The sequence below is a fragment of the Carcharhinus amblyrhynchos genome, unplaced genomic scaffold (assembly GCF_965287045.1).
Source record: "Carcharhinus amblyrhynchos unplaced genomic scaffold, sCarAmb.v2.hapA scaffold_467, whole genome shotgun sequence".
NCBI lineage: Eukaryota > Metazoa > Chordata > Chondrichthyes > Carcharhiniformes > Carcharhinidae > Carcharhinus > Carcharhinus amblyrhynchos.
In genome coordinates this window covers 77,665-96,438 of record NW_027650207.1, presented here as the reverse complement: position 1 = coordinate 96,438, position 18,774 = coordinate 77,665, and the positions used below count along the sequence as shown (strand labels likewise).

The 18,774-nt window shown below is 54.8% G+C and overlaps 1 pseudogene; it reads right to left on the bottom strand.

Annotated features, from left to right (window-relative positions):
• Nucleotides 1-8,449: 8,449 nt before the first annotated feature.
• On the bottom strand, nt 8,450-13,396 carry LOC145339443 (maestro heat-like repeat-containing protein family member 1 pseudogene; annotated as a pseudogene).
• Nucleotides 13,397-18,774: the final 5,378 nt, after the last annotated feature.

Genomic DNA, 18,774 nt, shown 5'->3' with positions numbered 1-18,774 from the left:
ATACCCCTCCCCAATCCAAAACCCCCTCCATACAAATACACCCTCCCCCACTCCAATATGCCCTCCCCCACTCCAATAACGCCTCCCCCCTCTAATACTCCCTCCCCCCACTCTAATACCCCCTCCCCGCACTCCAATACCCCCTCCCCCCACTCCAGTGCCTCCTCCCCCACCCCAATGCCCCCTCCCCCACTCCAGTACCTCTCCCTCCAGCCTAATATGCATAACCCCACTCCAATACCCCTCCCCCCACTTTAATACCCCCTTCCCACACAAATACCACTCCCACTCTAATTCCCTTCTGCATTCTAATACCACCTCCCCCACTCCAGTACCCCTCCCTCCACTCCAATTCCTTCTTCCCACATAAATACCCCTCCCTCCACTCTAATAGCCCTCCCCTCACTCTAATACCCCTCCCTTCACGCTAATACCCCCTGACTCTAATAGCCCCTCCCCCACTCTAATACCCTTTGCTCCGCTTTAATATTCCTCCCTCCACTCTAATACTCCTCCCCACACTCTAATACCCCTCCTCCCAGACAAATATCCTTCCACCACACTAATACATCTTCCCCTCCTGCCTACGAATTTGCTCCTCCCCCAACATATCCATGTCCCCTGATTCATGAGATCAGCCTATCTGGGTTCGAATCCCACCACAGCAGGTGGTGGAATTTGAATTCAATAAAAAATATCTGGAATTAAGAATCTTCTGATGACCCATTGCCAATTGTCAGATAAACCCATCTGATTCCCATTAGGGAAGGAAATCTGCTGTCCTTATCCAGTCTGACCCTACATGTGACTCCAGAGCCACAGCAATGTGGTTGACTCTCAACTGCCCTCCAGGGAGCAACTAGGGATGGGCAATAAATGCTGGCACAGCCAGTGATGCCCATGTCCCACCAATGAATAAAGATCATATTGAATGGCAGACTAGTCTCAAAGGAGTGAATGGTCTCCTCCTGTTCCTAATATCCTGTGTTCAATGGGTAGCATGGTGGCACAGTGGTTAACACTGCTGCCTCACAGCACCAGGGAACTGGGTTCGATTCCCAGCTCGGACCAGTGTCTGTGCAGAGTCTGCACATTCTCCTCGTGTCTGCGTGGGTTTCGTCCGGGTGTTCTGGTTTCCTCCCAGAGTCTAAAAGACATGCTGGTTAGGTGCTAAATTCTCCCTCAGTGTAACCCGGACTGTGGCAACTAGAGGATTTTCACAGTAACTTCATTGCAGTGTTAATGTAAGCCAATTTGTGACATGAATACATAAGTTTTCCTATCAAGTAACTCTGGCCTCTCCCAGCACCCCGCTCTTCCCCCTGGCCCCAGCAAGGCATGGTGCGATATGTAGTCGCTTCCTAACCAACCCCACAGCGGATGGGAATACATCGCTCAACAATAATCTCTCCCTCAATGTCAACAAAACGAAGGAGATTGTCATCGAGTTCAGGAAGCATAAAGGAGAACATGCCCCTGTCTACATCAATGGGGACCAAGTAGTAAGGACTGAGAGCTTCAAGTTTCTAGGTGTCCAGATCACCAACAACCTGTCCTGGTTCCCCCCCTCCCCCAACAATGCCGACACTACAGTTAAGAAAGCCCCACCAACGCCTCTACTTTCTCAGAAGACTAAGGAAATTTGGCATGTCAGCTATGACTGTCACCAACTTTTACAGATGCACCACAGAAAGCATTCTTTCCAGACGTATCACAGCTCCTGCTCTGCCCAAGACTGCGAGGAACTACAAAAGGTCGTGAATGTAGCCCAATCCATCACGCAAACCAGCCTCCCATCAATTGACTCTGTCTATACTTCCCGCTGCCTCGGCAAAGCAACCAGCATAATTAAGGACCCCACGCATCCCGGACATTCTCCCTTCCACCTTCTTCCGTCCGGAGAAAGATACAAAGGTCTGAGATCGCGTACCAACTGCTCAGGAACGGCTTCTTCCCTGCTGCTGTCAGACTTTTGAATGGACTTACCTTGCATTAAATTGATCCTTCTCTGCACCCTAGTCATGACTGTAACCACTACATTCTGCACCCTCTCCTTTCCTTCTCCCTGTGTACTCTATGAAAGGTATGCTTTGTATAGCACGCAAGAAGCAACACTTCACTGTAGACTAATACATGTGACAATAATAAATCCAATCCAATATCAAGTCGATCTTTCTCCCCACACCCCAAAGGTGTGCTGTTAGGCTGGTGTAACAAATTGTGCCTAAATTAGCCTCCCCTCAATCTGGTTTCCAATGTGGAGTGCCATAAGCGTAGACAAGGGTCATGGAAGAAGAGGGGACTCACAATGTTAAAATGGCGGCACAGGCTCGTTGAGCCAAAGGGCCTGTTTCCCGTGCTGTGTTGTTGTTTGTTCTTTGTTCTATACACCCTCGCTGTACCTGTAACACTATATTCTGCACTGTCTCCTTTCCTTCTCTATGAACAGTATACTTTGTCTGTATAGCGCGCAAGAAGCAATACTTTTAACCGTATTCCAATACATGTGACAATAATCAAGTCAAATATTAAGTTGTTCTTTCTCACCCTCGCTGTGACTGTAACACTACATTCTGCACCCTCTCCTTTCCTTCTCTATGAACTTTGTCTGTAAACAATTCTTTTCACGGTACGCTAATACACGTGACAATAACAGATCAAATCAAAATCAAATCTCCCAGCTGAATGACAGAGGGACAAGCTCCCGGCGTGGTTCACGGAGCTCCTGCCCTCCCCCTTGGCCAAACCTGTTCCAGATCAGCAAGAAGCAGAAAGGGCGAGTTATTTATAAAGACCCGATGCACCCTTTCTCAACCACTACCCCTCTCCACTCACACCCTCAAATGTCAGACGGTCAAGACCCGAATTTAGCCCCTCCATCTGCAAAACTCACAAGCTTGCACATTTGTTTTCCCTTTGCAAGCGAAGGAGGAAAAGTTTACCAGCTCAGATAAACGCCCTGCAAACTCAGAAATGTCTTGGAAACTCAAAAGTATGGCTTGCAAATTGACCTATTGCAAATACAAATGGACATCTTAGCAAATGAAAAAAAATGCCTTGCAAACACAAATAAATGCTTTGGAAACTTAATTGTTTTGGTTTAGTTTATTTGTTAGTGTCACAAGTAACACTGCAATGAAGTAACTGTGGAAACTCCCCAGTCGCCACACTCTGGCACCTATTCGGGTACACTGAGGGAGAATTCAGCACCTAACCAGCACACCTTTGGACACTGAGGGGCAATTTGGCATGGCCAATCCACCGAACCCGCACATCTTTCAATGCTAAAGGGCTATTTAGCATGGCCAATCCACCTAACCTGCACATCTTTGGACGGTAAGGGGTTATTCAGCATGGTCAATCCACCTAACCCACCATCTTTCAACACTAAGAGGCAATTTAGCACGGCTACTCCACTTAACCTACACATCTTTGGAAACTAAGCGACAATTTAGCATGGCCAATCCCTCTAACCTGCACATATTTTGATGCTAAGGGGCAATTTGGCATGGTCATTCCATCTAACCTGCACATCTTTGGATGCTAAGGGGCAATTTAGCATGGCCATTCCACCTAACCTGCATATCTTTTACACTAAGGGACAATTTAGCAGAGCCAGCCCACCCAATCTACAAATATTTGGACACTAAGGGACAATTTAGCACGGCCAATCGCCTTAACTACTCATCTTTGGACACTAAGGGGCAATTTATCATGGCCAATCCATCTAACCTACACATCTCTAGACACTGAAGGGCAATTTAGCATGGCTAATCCCCCTAACCAGCACATCTTTCAGGCTGCGGGAAGAAATCGGAGCACCTGGAGGAAACCCAGGCAGACACAGGGAGAACGTGCAGACTCTGAACTGTGACCCAAGGCCGGAATTGAACCCGGGTCTCTGGCACTGTGAGGCAGCAGTGCTAACCCACTATGCCAACGTGCCACCCTGTCTTGCAAATTCAAATATGTAGCCCCCAACTCCTTTGAAAAAGAACATTTGCTGTTGAATCGGGGGTGATTTCAAAAATTGGACATTGACTTCTTTACTCCCGAACAGGCGCCAGAGTGTGCCAACTAGGGGATTTTCACAGTAACTTCACTGCAGTGTTCATGTAAGCCTTACTTGTGACAGTAATAAATAAACTTTTCTTTCGAGGGGATATGTGGGACATTGCTCGTAAGGCCCAATATTTGTTGCCCACTCTTAATTGCCCCCTTGAATTGAGTGTCTCATTTGGCCCAATTCAAACAGGGGGCAGTTAAGAGTCAATAAAACTACAGGGCATATGTTTAAGGTGAGAGGGGAGAGATACAAAAGGGCCCAGAGGAGCAATGTTTTCCCTCAGAGGATGGTGAGTGTCTGGAAAGGGAAATTCAAAATTCAGCTTAATTGTACAATCAGTCGGTTTGGCTGGCAGGAATGCAGCTCAGATGCTGGAAGAGCAGAATAATTACTCATTTCAACCTTGCAAGTGGTTATGTGAAAGTAGAGCGAACGAACTTTTCTTCAGTTACCCTGGGATTTCAGATAGAATGATTGACAGTGTCATGCGATGATGTGGTTTGTGTGCAGGCCGGGGCCTGTAGCGCAGAGGGAAAAAAGAAACTTTTTGCAGAAGGTAGTTTAGTTTGCAGTTGAAACCTGGTCAAAGTGAGAGGGACTTTGCAGTCTTCTGGAACTCCTTCTGTCTGAGAGAATTGAGACCATCTACAGTCATTAAACGTAGTGTTTAAATCAGTGAGAGGAATGTTGCTTATTTGGAACTGAAACAATGATAAGTTAAAAATTACATTTCAATTTCAGGTATTGTTCAACTGTTAATAGTTAAGCTGCTTCATTTGTTAGAGTTATATTTAACTGAATTATTAAGTAAAGTTTGCTTGACTATAAAAAATCTCTAATTTGCCTGTGCAAGTACTCCAGAGAAAAGCATCCTATCCTCACTCTTACGCCAGAAGAGAAAACTACTTGGGGTTTTGTCTGGCTCCCAATAAAATTTGGGAATCTGGCCTGTGATTCCAAAACAAGGAACGTTTTCATTGCAGAGCCACACTGTCATATGACAGGGCTGCTTCAGTATGTACACAGCAAGATCCAACAGACAGTATCATCCCTGTTCCTCTGTGTTTCCTTTCCCCGTGGAGTTCATTGAGGGAGGTACATTGGCACCCAGGTGATGACCTGCTGCATTCCCTCCAATAGTGCCAGGGGAATCCTTCACACCAACAAGAGGCCTGGCACTTTGGTATAATGCCTTATTACTGACCCTCTGACAGCACGGCACTCCCTCAGCACTGACCCTCTGACAGTGCGGCACTCCCTCTGCACTGACCCTCTGACAGTGCGGCACTCCCTCAACACTGACCCTCCGACAGTGCGGCGCTCCCTCAACACTGACCATCCGACAGTGCGGCACTCCCTCAGCACTGACCCTCTGACAGTGCGGCACTCCCTCAGTACTGACCCTCTGACAGTGCGGCACTACCTGAGCACTGACCCTCCGACAGTGTGGCACTCCCTCAGCACTGACCCTCTGACAGTGCGGCACTCCCTCAGTACTGACCCTCTGACAGTGCGGCACTCCCTCAGCACTGACCCTCTGACAGTGCGGCACTCCCTCTGCACTGACCCTCTGACAGTGCGGCACTCCCTCTGCACTGACCCTCTGACAGTGCGGCACTCCCTCTGCACTGACCCTCTGATAGTGTGGCACTCCCTCAGTACTGACCCCCGGAAGTGCGGCACTCCCTCATTACTGACCCTCTGACAGTGCGGTACTCCCTCAGTGCTACAGTGTTAGCATAGGCGACAGAGCCTCACATGCAAGTATTTGACAAGCTCCATCTGAAACCCTTGTACTGACAAAGGACTCCATGAAAGGGCTGGACTGCTTCGAGTTAACTGCTAATAAATCGATGGAGATGTTTTTGCTGCAGGAAGGTATTGGATGACAGCGAGGGTTGAGTCACCAGTTTATTTCTGGCTCCCAGGCTACCAGCCAACCCAGCACTCACAGGGCACGACAGAGGGAAAATTATTCAAACTTCTTCAGATCAGAAAGACATGTGCCCCCATAAAAATACAGGTGTACGTTCCTGCGAGATACTCCCTTGTGACTGAGAGAGAGAGAGAGAAATGTCAAGAGAAACTCGGCGCAAAATCTAGGGGGAGAGCTCCACCCCCCCGAGCGCAATGGGGAGTGAAAGAGAGAGAGAGAGACAACTCCCAATGTTCTTGCCTTATCCCTACAGTGCAGAAGGAGGCCATTCGGCACATTGAGAATACACCGACTCTCCAACAGAGAGCATCTCACGCCAGCCCACCCCTACCCACCCTAAATTGTTAGTGTTACAAGCAGGCTTTACATTAACACTGCATTGAAGACAGTAAAAATCCCTCAATTGCCACACTCCGGCGCCTGTTCAGGTCCACTGAGAGGTAATTTAGCATGGCCAATCCACCTAACCTACACATCTTTGGACACTAAGGGACAATTTAGCATGGCCAATCCACCTAACCAGCACATCTTTGGACACTAAGGGGCAATTTAGCATGGCCAATCCACCTAACCCGCTCATCTTTGGATACTAATGGACAATTTAGCATGGCCAATCCACCTAACCTGCACATCTTTGGGCACTAAGGGGCAATTTAGCATGGCCAATCCACCTAACCTGCACATCTTTGGGCACTAAGGGGCAATTTAGCATGGCCAATCCACCTAACCTGCACATCTTTGGGCACTAAGGGGCAATTTAGCATGGCCAATCCACCTAACCTGCACATCTTTGGACACTAAGGGGCAATTTAGCATGGCCAATCCACCTAACCTGCACATCTTTGGACACTAAGGGGCAATTTAGCATGGCCAACCCCTAACCTGCACATCTTTGGACACTAAGGGGCAACTTAGCATGGCCAATCCACCTTCCAGCATCTGACTCTGTCGCTTTTTTCGGCTAAGCAGAGGATTCAATAACTTACAAGGATGTGCAGTTTAGGTGGATTGGCTATGCTAAATTGTCCCTTAGTGTCCATCACCGACCCCAATCTGAAATTTCATGCCTGGGGAAGGCACCTCCAACCCAGGCAAATTGCCCCCCTTGCTCCACCCACCATGAGCCCAAGCACCCCAAACTGAATATTCACACCGACCCGGGGGCTCCTCCGAGCGGCCACACTTTCCAGTTTCACCGTAAAGTGAAAATTAAGCCCGTCTCCACTCGTGAAAGCCCCAGCGCAGTCGCCGGCCGACAGGACAACTCATTAACCAATTCTTTTCTAGTATGGAAATCATCAACCGACTGTTCCTTCTCCCCTGGTGACCGAGTAGTGGAGTGACGGGAATCTGACTGTCTCTCTCTTTATCCAGCTGAGCAGAGGGTTCAATAATTCACAAAGATGTGCGGGTTAGGTGGATTGGCCGTGCTAAATTGTCCTTTAGTGTCCTCGACTGACCCTAATCTGAAACCTCACACCCTTGGGCAACACTTGCAACCCAGCCAGGACCCTAATCTGAATGCTCAAACCTGGTGAAGACATGTACAACATGGGCAGGCTCTGCAGATTTAAACCCTAACCAAACACCATCACCGACCCCAGTCTGAAATCTCATGCCCAGGGAAGGCACCTGCAACCCAGCCAATCCAGGCAAATTCACCCCCATGCTCCACCCACCAGAAGCCCAAGCACTCCAAACTGACTCTCCACGCCGTCCAAGGCGCGCATCATGGCAGCCACACTTTCAAATTGGAGTCCTGACCCTCTGACAGTGCGGCGCTCCCCCAGCACTGACCCTCTGACAGTGCGGCGCTCCCTCAGCACTGACCCTCTGACAGTGCGGCGCTCCCTCAGCACTGACCCTCTGACAGTGCGGCGCTCCCTCAGCACTGACCCTCCGACCGTGCGGCGCTCCCTCAGCACTGACCCTCTGACAGTGCGGCGCTCCCTCAGCACTGACCCTCCTACTGGATAAACAGTCTGGATTACAGCCCCAAGTATGGTTTGAATCCATAAATTGCTGCCTCACTCATTCCCCGCGTTGTAGTGTGAAGTTTGGCTTAAAATGAATCCACAATAATGAACTTGGCAAATGAACACTATTTTATTCACACTATGCCATCGTGTCTGCCCTGTTGTGGCACAGCAGGCAGTGCGACGTGCCCTCATGTACCACGCCAAGCAGTTGTCCCGGCTTTTCTTCCACGTTGAGAACACTTCTATCTTCGCCAATATCTTCACAACCGTGAGTCCCCGAAACGCTCAACTCCAAACATCCGCGCTTCTTGGTGACCCCTCTGGGCCCTTTGACCTCTCTTGGGAATCCATTGGACGTCAAGGCATTGTCTGTAAGGTGGGCCAATCTTCGCTCTTCCTCCTCCTCCTTCTCCTCCTCTTCCTCCTCCTCTTCTTCCTCCTCTGACCTCACCCACCCTCGACGTCCTTTCAGTGCAGGAGACTCAGGGCTTTGGCCACCTTGACGCGGACCCCGGGCACCGGGTCCTGTAACATGGCGACGATGTCTAGGCAGATGTTGCCACTGGGGACGGCCTGGTGGTACTTGCGGGGCAGCTTGTGGAGCAGGCAGGCGGTGAAAATGACGGCGTTGCCCCGGATGTCGGGCAAAAGGCTCTTGAAGAAGGTGACGGCCACCACCAGGTAGATGTTGACCTTAGCAGGGAAGTCGGAGGCGATGGCACGGCTGAGGTCGTGGAGGAAGGCCCAGTAGTCCAGCTTCTCTTCGACCAGCGCGCTCTGGAACAGGGCAGACAGACTGTCGGAGCCGATCAGGGGTCCACATGCCCGCAACGCTGCCCGACAGGCTTTGGCCGCGCTGGCACTGCCATCATCCACGTGGAGGATGAGGCTGACCAGGCTGGCGTGGACCTGTTCCACATAGGCCTGCCGTAGCTCTCCTTCCCCGAAGCGGGACAGGCTCCCAAAGAGGGCAAAGGCCTCTGCCCGGACCCGCTCGTTCTCGTTCTCGAAGAGGGGCTGGGTGGCCAGGATGATGTTGGCCAATGGGCCACGAACGCTGCCCTCCTCGAGCAGGCCCAGCAGCCGGCTCAGGCAGCCCATGGCTTCCAGCTTGACCAGATGGCGGGGGTCCTCGCCCTCGCTGATGCCGGCGACCATGGCGTCCGCCAGCTTGGTGGCGTAGAGGCCCACCCTCTGCGGGTCGCCCGTCAGCACCCCACCCAGGCCCCGCAGGCACAGCAGCCGGACAATGGGCACCACGTCTCCGGTGCAGGCCAGCAGGCTGGCCAGGAGAACGTCCGTCAACTGCAGCTCGGCCACCACCGGTTGGCCCAGGAGCTCGCCCAGGAAGGCGGCCAGGGTGACCCGCTGGTGCTTGGGCGCACTGGGCAGGGCGGCAGTCAGCTGGTGGACGATGCCCACCAGCTGGGCCCGGGCGTGATTGGCCATGGCGCGGGCCAGCAGGGCCACGCCCTCATGGTGCCCCTCCGAGCTGCGGGCGAGTGCCCAGCCGCCCGCCTCCTCCATGGCGGCCACCACGCTCTGGCCGCGGCCCGCCGTCAGCACGGCCTTGAGGGTCTCCGTTGAGTAGTTGCAGACGTCGAAGGTGCTTCGCTTGGCGCGCAGGGAGACTTTCCACTCCTTGGCGCTGCCCACGGTGAAGAGCTCCTTGGGGAACTCCACGCCCACGCTGGAGCTCAGGTGGAGGAGCAGGGTGCTGAAGAGCCGGGGAAAGAGGTTCCTGACGGCCACGGCTGACTCGGGACTGGCCAACATCTCACTCAGGGCGCAGATGATGGCCAGGGGCTCCAGGGCGGAGCAGACGGTTTCGCTCTTGCGGACCAGCGAGGCGGAGCGCTCGCCGGGGACCAGGTGCTTGCTGAGCGCCTCCATCAGCAGCTCCATGGTGCGGGCGGCCAGGATGGGTTCCGCGGCCAACGCTCGCCAGATGTCGCTGGTATACCTGTCGAAGGGCAGCGGCAAGCAGAGTAGGCAGGACACCACCTCGGCCGTGCTCTGGGAGGCCAACACGCAGATAAAGTGGATCATGGAGAGCTTGACTTGTTCGCTGGTGATCCACTGGAGACGGATGTGGAGTGCCTTGAGGATCTCGGAGACGTGGCCCTCCAACACGGTGGCGCACGAACGGATTAGGGTGTTCATGACGATGGAAGCAGCGCTGGAACAGTTATAATAGTGATCGTCCAGCCCCTCAAAGAGGACGAAGAGTAGCGTGCTGACTTGCTCCTGGGGCAGGCGCCGCGAGATTACCTTGGCCAGGTCGGAGCAGACCCGCAGCAAGACCTGACTCTCCGTCTGCTCCAACCGTGCCCCGATTATCTTCAGGTGCTCCACCAGCTCGTCCCGTTCGCCCTCTGCACGCCCTGCGTAGCGTAGGTGGATGCAGAAGAGGGTGTGGATGCTGCCCATTGCCAGTTGGCGCACTCTCAGCACTGGGTCGGTGCAGCGTGGCACCAGGCGGCCCACCATGGTGCCCAGGTGGGCGAACTCCCCCTCGGAGCGCACCACCATCCGCTCCAGGTAGAGGGCAGTCATCTTGGCGGTGATGTCCAGCGCCTGTTCCCGCTCGTGGTCTCGGGTGGAGATGATCCAGCCCTCCATGTGCTTGAAGATGGCCTGCAGCCCATCGGGGGAGAGCACCCGCAGCAGGATCTCGTTCAGTAGGCCCTGCAGGGCGGCCAGTGTCTCGGCGTGGAGGTCTTCCCGCTCCGTGCCCTCCTCACAGCCCCTCTCTGCCTCCGTCAGAGGAGGAGGGAGGCCCAGCACGCTGTCCAGGCTGGTCTTGATCAGCTCGGTGATGTAGGCCCGGTTGAGGGGGGGATCCAACTTGACCAGATAGGTGCAGGCCATCAACGCCAGTTGACGCACAGGGCTCTTCAGCTGCGCCCGCGGCTCGCTCTTCACCAAGCTTTGCATGCTGGCTAGCAGCTCGCCCTTGCGGGTAAAGGGGTAGGCGTGGCGCCACTTGTTGGACAGCACGGCCTTGGCAATGAGGGTGACGGCCTTGACCAGACTCAGCCTGAGCACCATGTCCTTGCTCTCGATCTTGATGCCCAGCACCTTGGTATTGGACAGGTTGACCATGTGCTGCAGGATGCCCGCCTCCAGCCTGGGCATGAGGAGGTCCTGGGGGGCGTACAGGGCCACGTAGCCATAGCAGAGAATCAGGGTGCTTTTTACCTTCTCAAGATCGCTGTCCACCTTCTCGATCAGAGTGTTGAAGAAGTTCACCGTCTTCTTCAGGGCGTCCAGCTTGACGAGTTCCTCCAGGCGGGCCAGCGTCTTGTCGAAGTGGGTCATGGCGCAGAAGCCCACGCCAATGGCCGCTCCCTCGCGCTCCAGAGCCTCGCTGTGTTGGACGCTGAAGAGCATCTCCTGGAGTTGCTGGTGCACGGACTCAGGGTTGCTGGTGTGCTGGAGGACGATGCCCAGGCACTTGTAGAGGAACTGCTTCTCCCGCGAGACGTGGGGGTAGGACACCAGGGCAGTGCTGTGCCAGGCATTGACGTGGTTGGCCATCTCCTCGCCCAGCCGGCCCATCCAGTGGCCGTCGGCCAGTGCCTCCACCGTGCGGAAAAGCAGTAGCAAGAGGTTCTTCTCCCACTGCTGCTGCGCCGCCATCTCGGGCCCGTGGTCTGCAAGGTAATCCAGCAACGGGGGGATTTCCGTAGCCCACAGCTTCTCCAGCTGGTCGTGGAGGGTGGGGCTGAGGGCCAGCAGGAGCTTGAGGGCCGGCATCCCGCGGCCCTGCCCCTCGTAAGGCAAGGAGGCCACCACCAAAAGGCGGGCCAGCAGGGCCTGGGGGGAGGGCAGGCTGGGCCGGGTGTCGTAGTTGAGCTCGAGGTCCATCCCCGCGCTTCGCTTCTTGGAGGCCAGGATCTCCAGGCTGCGGCAGGTGACAGCCAGGGCATGGGTGTACTGCACCGGGGTGACGAATTCCAGCAGCGAGGGCCAAAGAACGGGCAACATCTTGTCCATGTTCACCAATTGGTCCATCAAAGCCTGGGCGGTGGCCTTGAGCTCGGTGTCGGAGATCTCGCCGGGCTTTGCTGGGACGCCGGGGTGCCGGGCATCGGGCAGGCTGCACTGGCACACCACAAACTCCAACATGGCCACCCCGCCCTCCAGCTCCAGGAAGGCCCGGCCAGCCATGCTGGCCACCACCTCCAGCACCATCCTCTTGGTGCGGTTGCTGGGGTCTTGGAGCGGGGCCCGCATGCCAGCCAGCAACACTGCCTGCCGGCCCTCCAGCAGCTCGTGGGGCAGCGTGGCCACCAGGTGGTGCAGGACGGTCAGGGTTCCCAGGCGGCTCCGCTCGCTGTTGGCCAGCTTGTGCACCAGGAACTTGAGGAGGCCGTCGGCCGACACCCGCGCCAGTGCGGCGAAGCAGGCCAGCAGCTCGCCCTGGTGGTTGGCGGCCTGCTCGCTCTCGGAGTCCAGCGGCAGGCAGACCTGGTGGTGGAGGGTGTGCAGCAGGCCGTCCAGCTGCAGCTCCAGGGCCCGGGTGTCCATCTTGGTGGCCACCTCCAGCACTTGGCGCAGGCAGCGGGTGACGTGAAAGGGCTCGTGGTGCTTCTTGTAGAAGGCAGCGACGACGGGCAGGAGCCTGGGCGCCTCCTCCTGCAGTTTGTGCGGAGCCATGACAGGTGCCAAGTCGCCCAGGGCTGCCAGAACCTCCATCCTCACCTTGGGCTCCTTCAGCTGGAGCCAGCTATTGAAGAGGGTCTCGTAGGCGGCGTGGATCTCCGAGAAGAAGGCCTCCTTCCTCGGCGCCGGCTCCTTCACGCTCTCCTGTTGCTTGAGGACGCTGTGACTGAGAAAGCTCAGGGCTCCGGCCAAGGCCACCTTCATTCTCTCGGTCTTGGCCAAAGCTAACATGGGGATGACAGCCTTAAAGATGGCGGGCAGGTAGGGTGCCATGCCCTGGGCGTTGGCTGCAGCCAAGTGGGCCACCGCCCGCACCACCCAGGGCTCGGGCAGCACCCCGGCCTTGAAGCTTTGTAGTGTCTCCTCCAACACCTCCTCCACGAAGCTGGCCCCCAGGCCCACTAGCAGGTCGCCATAGGCCGCTTTGGAGATCTCACCCAGGGCTTCGTCGGGCTTGATCAACTCCTGGGTCACCGCGGCAATCAGCTTCCTGGCCAGCAGCTGGTCGAGCCGGCTCCCGGCGTCCCGGACTACCAGCTCCATGCTGCGCAAGATGGCCGTGCGGTGCCCCTCCTCCAGCTGGCTGTGCTTGCTCAGGTAGTTGAGGCAGGACTCTAACACTAGCTGGGTGTGCTGGAGGCCCAACCCGCACAGGGACAGCACAATCTGCTGGCGCACTGCCTCGTCCTTGTCGCAGGCCGCGTCCCGAAGGGCCTCCAGGGAGTTCTCCACACTGCACAGTGCCATCTTACCCCGCCAGACCCTCTCCCCCTTCTCAAACTCTGGCTAATCTTACCCCTTGCCCCCCCTCCACCCGTCCTCTCCTAGATCCCCCCTACCCTTCTCAATCTGATCAACCCTAGATCCCCCCTTCTTAATCTAATCTACCTCTCCCCTTCTAGATGTCCCCTTCTCAATCTAATCGACCCCTCCCTTCCTAGATCCCCATCCTTCTCAATCTAATCTATCCCTCCCCTTCTCGATTGTCCCCCCATTTTTCTCAGCCTAGTCTACCGATTGCCTCCTGTGTCTCAAGCAGCTATTTTGGAAAGGACTCCCCTCTCCCCAACTCCTGTAGGGGTTACACAATCTTCCTGTCACTTAGGCCTTGGCCTTCAGCAAGCTTTCCCACGTCGGTTGGTGATACCCGGTCCGAGGGGGGGAGGGAGTTGGTAGGGGGAGGGGAAAGGGCTTTGTCAGTCCTCGCTCTTACTCCTTTCGTCGGTCTCGCTCTTTCCTCGGCAGGCTTCCCCAGCCTGGTGGGCTGCTGCTGCCCCTCCCTTCTCACTGCCTCATTTCCCCCGCCGCTCCTCGCCTCAGTCCAAGGAAGTTGGCCAACAATGATGGGCCCCGTCCCTCCCCTCTCAACTGGCCCGGTGGGATTGAGGGGGGCGGTTGTCGGGGGAGGAATGAACTTGTCCTCTCGCGGCACTAACGTCTTCGGGAGGCGTTGCTAACCTCACACTGTCTTGACTTCTATCTCTTCCCTTGTTAAACTCAGACACTCAGGCCCTGAGGCCTACTCTGCAGCCTCGTTCAGCCTCGGACTCCTTCTCGTTCTGTTTTTTGCTGAACTCAGGCACTCAGGCCCTGCAGCCTATTCTGTAACCTCCCTCATTCTCGACCTCCTTCTCCCTCGCTGAATGTAGACACTCAGGCCCTGCGGCCTACTCCGTAATCTCCCTCAGTCTCGACCTCCTTCTCCCTCACTCTCTAGCTGAATGTAGACACTCAGGCCCTGCGGCCTACTCCGTAATCTCCCTCAGTCTCGACCTCCTTTCACTCTCTTTCTTGCTGAATTCAGACAATCAGGCCGTGGGGCCTACTCTGTAATCTCACTCAGTTGCGATCTCCTTCTCACTCGCTTTCTTACTAAATTTAGACACTCAGGCCCTGTGACCTACTCCATAACCTCCCTCAGTTGCGATCTCCTCTCTTGCTTCTTGCTGAATTTAGACACTCAGGCCCTGCGGCCTACTCCGTAATCTCCTTCAGTCTCAACCTTCTTCTCTCTCTCGTTCTCTCAGTAAATGTAGACACTCAGGCCCTGCGGCCTACTTCGTAATCTCCCTCAGTCTCGACCTCCTTCTCTCTCTCGTTCTCTCAGTAAATGTAGACACTCAGGCCCTGCGGCCTACTTCGTAATCTCCCTCAGTCTCGACCTCCTTCTCCCTCGCTCTCTCGCTGAATGTAGACACTCAGGCCCTGCGGCCTACTCCGTAATCTCCCTCAGTCTCGACCTCCTTCTCGCTCTCTTTCTCTCTGAACTCTGACCCCCAGACCCTGCGGCCTACTTCCAGGACCTTGACTCTTTAGAGCTGATCTCCGTGCCAGTCGGGGGAGTTAGGGAGGAGCTCGTGCGTCGCCTGCCTCTCTCCCTCTCCTCTGTCGATTCCGTCTGCTTCCCAGGCCGTGTTGCTCAGTGTTCCTGGCGGGCCTGGCTAGTGGGTTTCTCCGGTAACCGGGAGAGGGCTATTTCCCAATCTGTTCCAGGCCTCTCCCAGAGGCAGCCACGCCAACCCAACCCACCCACCCACCCACCCACCCCCTTCCTCCCTCCCTCCACCAGCTCCCTTGCAACCCTTCCAAACGTCTCTCTTGGAACAGTCCTCCGAGGGTTCTCCTTGCCGCTGGTTACTGGCGGGTCATAACTACCCCCCACTTCTTCTACCCATCGTCACCCGCTTCCCGGCCAAAGGTTCCCCCTCCCTTCTTCCCCTCCCCCCGCTCAGCCTCAGGCTTCCCCCTCCCTTGCCTGTCCCAAACGCCACCCCCCCCACACACACCCCCACCCCCCCCTGTGTGACCTTGTGTCTCAGTGTGAGGTCATGGCTTGTGAAGTTGAAGGGATGCGAGTGTTGTACAAACCTCTCCCTCTCTCGGTCTGCTCCCCCCACAAAGGTTGCGGGGGAGGGAAGTGGGGGTGGCCATCTCATTCTGAAGTCACCTACCCTTCCCCTGTCAGCCCTCCTCTCACTCAGAACCGCCTCGGAGTGAGAGGGGGGGAGGGAGATGTAGGCCCTAGGGCGGGGTGGAGGGGTGAGTGATGTGTCTTCCCTGTAAAACCGCTCAGGGGTTAGTTGGATACAGCTCTCTCAATGAGCCAGAACACGGGTGATGGGCTGAATAGCCTGCCAGAATGAAGAGTGAAAGTAGGGTTCTACGGACGGAATTCTCCCATCTCGTCCAGCCCCGCTCCCCGCTTCCAGTGAGAAATCGGTGCACTGCCAAAGCTCTGCTCACTGTAGCGGGACTGGAGAATCCCAGCCGTGGGCGAGTCCGGAGAATTCCACCACAAATCCATCCCCACTTCCTTCCATCTCTCTCCCTTTCTGACTGTTTAATTCCTTTACCTATCTGTCCAAACTTCTTACTTTCTCTCTCTCTGTCTCTCTCTCTGTCTCTGTCTCCCACACTCTCTGTATCTCTCTATCTCCCTCTCTCTATCTCTCTTTATCTTTTTCTGTCTCTCCCACTGTCTCTCTCTCTCTCTCTGTCTCTCTATCTCTCTGCCTCTGTTTCTCTCTCTCACTTTGTCTCTCTGTCTGTCTCTCTCTCAGTCTCTGTTTCTCTCTCACTCTCTCTCTCTGTCTCTCTCTCTCTCTCTTTCTGTGTCTCTCTCTCTCTGTTTCTCTGTCTCACTCTGTGTCTCTCTCTCTCGGTTTCTCTCTGTGTCTCTCTATCTCAGTCTTTGCTTCTCTCTTACTCTCTCTCTCTCTCTCTCCCTCTCTCTTTCTGTCGCTCTCTCTTTCTCTCTCTTTTGCCCCTCCCTCCCTTCCCTCTCTCACTCTGTCTCTTTCTCTTTCCCCATCCTCTCTCTCTCTCTCTCCCTCTCTCTCTCTCTCATTCTCTCTCCCTGTCCCTCTCTGCCTCTCCCTCTCCTTCTCTCCCGTCCTTCTCCCCTTTTCCAATGACTATTGACAAGAGCGCGGGAGAGGTTTGCAAGAATGGTCCGAGGGATGAGAGAGTCCAGAGGCGAGGACAGAGCGGGAAGCTTGGGACTGATCTCCCTGGAGAGAATGATAGAGATGCGGAGGGGGATGCTTGAGACAGAGCGAGTGGGGGAGAAACTGTTCCCACTGGGAAAAGGATGGAGAGCGAAGGGAACACGGTGATGGGTAGAAGCGGTGAGGGAAACAGGAGGGGGAAGTTTCACAGGGGATGGTTCTGGAATGAGAGTGTGGAGGAGGCAGATTCAGTCGAGGTGTGCGAGAGGGTACTGGGTGATGATTGGGACTGAGACAAGGTGCAGGGGGGCGTACCAGGGGAATGGGCACTGAGCCATGATACCTGCTTGAAAAGTGGCCGCTCAGGGGAGCGCCTTCCCTGGGTGTGAGCTTTCAGGTTAGGGTCGGTGATGGTGTTAGGCTAGAGGTTAGATTTGCAGTGCCTGGCTGGGTTGGAAGTGCCTTCCCCGGGTGTGGTGGGAGGGGTTTGAGATTCGGGTGGGTCAGGGTGGTGGAGGGCGTCCAGTTGCCCAGCGGTGTCCGGGAGCTCCAGCTGGCCACCGGCCGCAGCGCTCGTCCGCCACCTAGTGCCCATCGGCTGTATGGCGCTCCGGCTTTGAATGGAAACTTCAGCTTTTAACCCTGAGCCTGATCCCATCACCGACCCTAATCTGCAGTGCCGGGCTCGGGGAAGGCACCTGTAACCCGACCGCCGGCTGCAAATCGAGCCCGCCCACCCAACACCATCACCGACCCCAATCTGAGTGCCCAAGACCGGCCACCGGCTGCAGATTTAACCCCCAGCCCAACACCATCACCAACCCCAATCTGAAATTTCATGCCTGGGGAAGGCATAAGAACATAAGAAACAGGAGCAGGAGTCGGCCATCTAGCCCTTCGAGCCTGCCCCGCCATTCAATAAGATCATGGCTGATCTGTCGTGGCTCAGTTCCACGTTCCCGCCCTCTCCCCATAACCCTTAATCCCCTCGCTTATCAAAAACCCATCACCTCCAACCCAGGCAAATGGCCCCCCTTGCTCCACCCACCATGAGCCCAAGCACTCCAAACTGAATATTCACACCGACCCGGGGGCTCCTCCGAGCGGCCACACTTTCCAATTTCACCGTAAAGTGAAAATTAAGCCCGCCTCCACTCATTACATCCCCAGTGCAGCCGCCAGCCGACAGGACAACTCATTAACCAATTTTTTTTTGGTACGGAAATCACTAACCGACTGTTCCTTATCCTCTGCCCAGAATACTCTGTGCTGAGCTCTGCTGGCCCCGTAGTGGAGTGACAGGGGAATCTGACTGTCTCTCTCTCTCTGTCTTTATCCAGCTGAGCAGAGTGTTCAATAATTCACAAAGATGTGCAGCTTTGGTGGATTGGCCGTGCTAAATTGTCCCTTAGTGTCCAAAGATGAGTAGATTGGATTGGCTGTGCTAAATTGAAAATACAATTTAAGCTTATAACACTTGGTTAATTTGTGGTTATGCAGTTTATAATACCTTTGCATATTTTATTCCAGGCACATTGTGAATTCTCACTATAAATCACTTTATAATTATCTTATTATAGTAAAACTAAAATAAAGGGCCTGACAGTAGAATTCTATACTGCCCCCAATCAGGGGGATCGGACGTGGCAGTGTGTGTGGGGCACAATTACTGGTTCAGGCCATGTGTGTGTGTGTGTGTGTGTGTGTGTGTGTGTGTGTGTGTGTGTGTGTGTGTGTGTGTGTGTGTGTGTGTGTGTGTGTGTGTGTGTTGATGTGTGTGTGTGTGTGTGGGGTACAGTTATTGGTTCAGAATGTGTGTGGTGGTGGGGTAGCAGCGTGTGTGGTGGTGCAGTTACTGGTTCAAGGTGTGTGTTTGGGGTACAATTATTGGTTCGGGGGTGGGGTCCATTTACTGGTTCAGAGTGTGTGCATTGGTGTGTGTGTGTGTGGGGGGGGTGCAGTTACTAGTTTAGGGTGTGTGTGTGTGTGGAGGGTGCAATTACTGGTTCAGGGTGTGTATGTGGGCCTGTGTGTGGGGCTCAGTTACTGGTTCAGGGTGTTTGTGAGTGTGTGTGTCTGTGTGTGTGTGTTACAGACTGGAATCTAATCGAGAAGTTTGGGAGGGGTGGGGGGGTGCAGTTTATATATAGAATAACAGATACCCGGGAGTGAGTTACA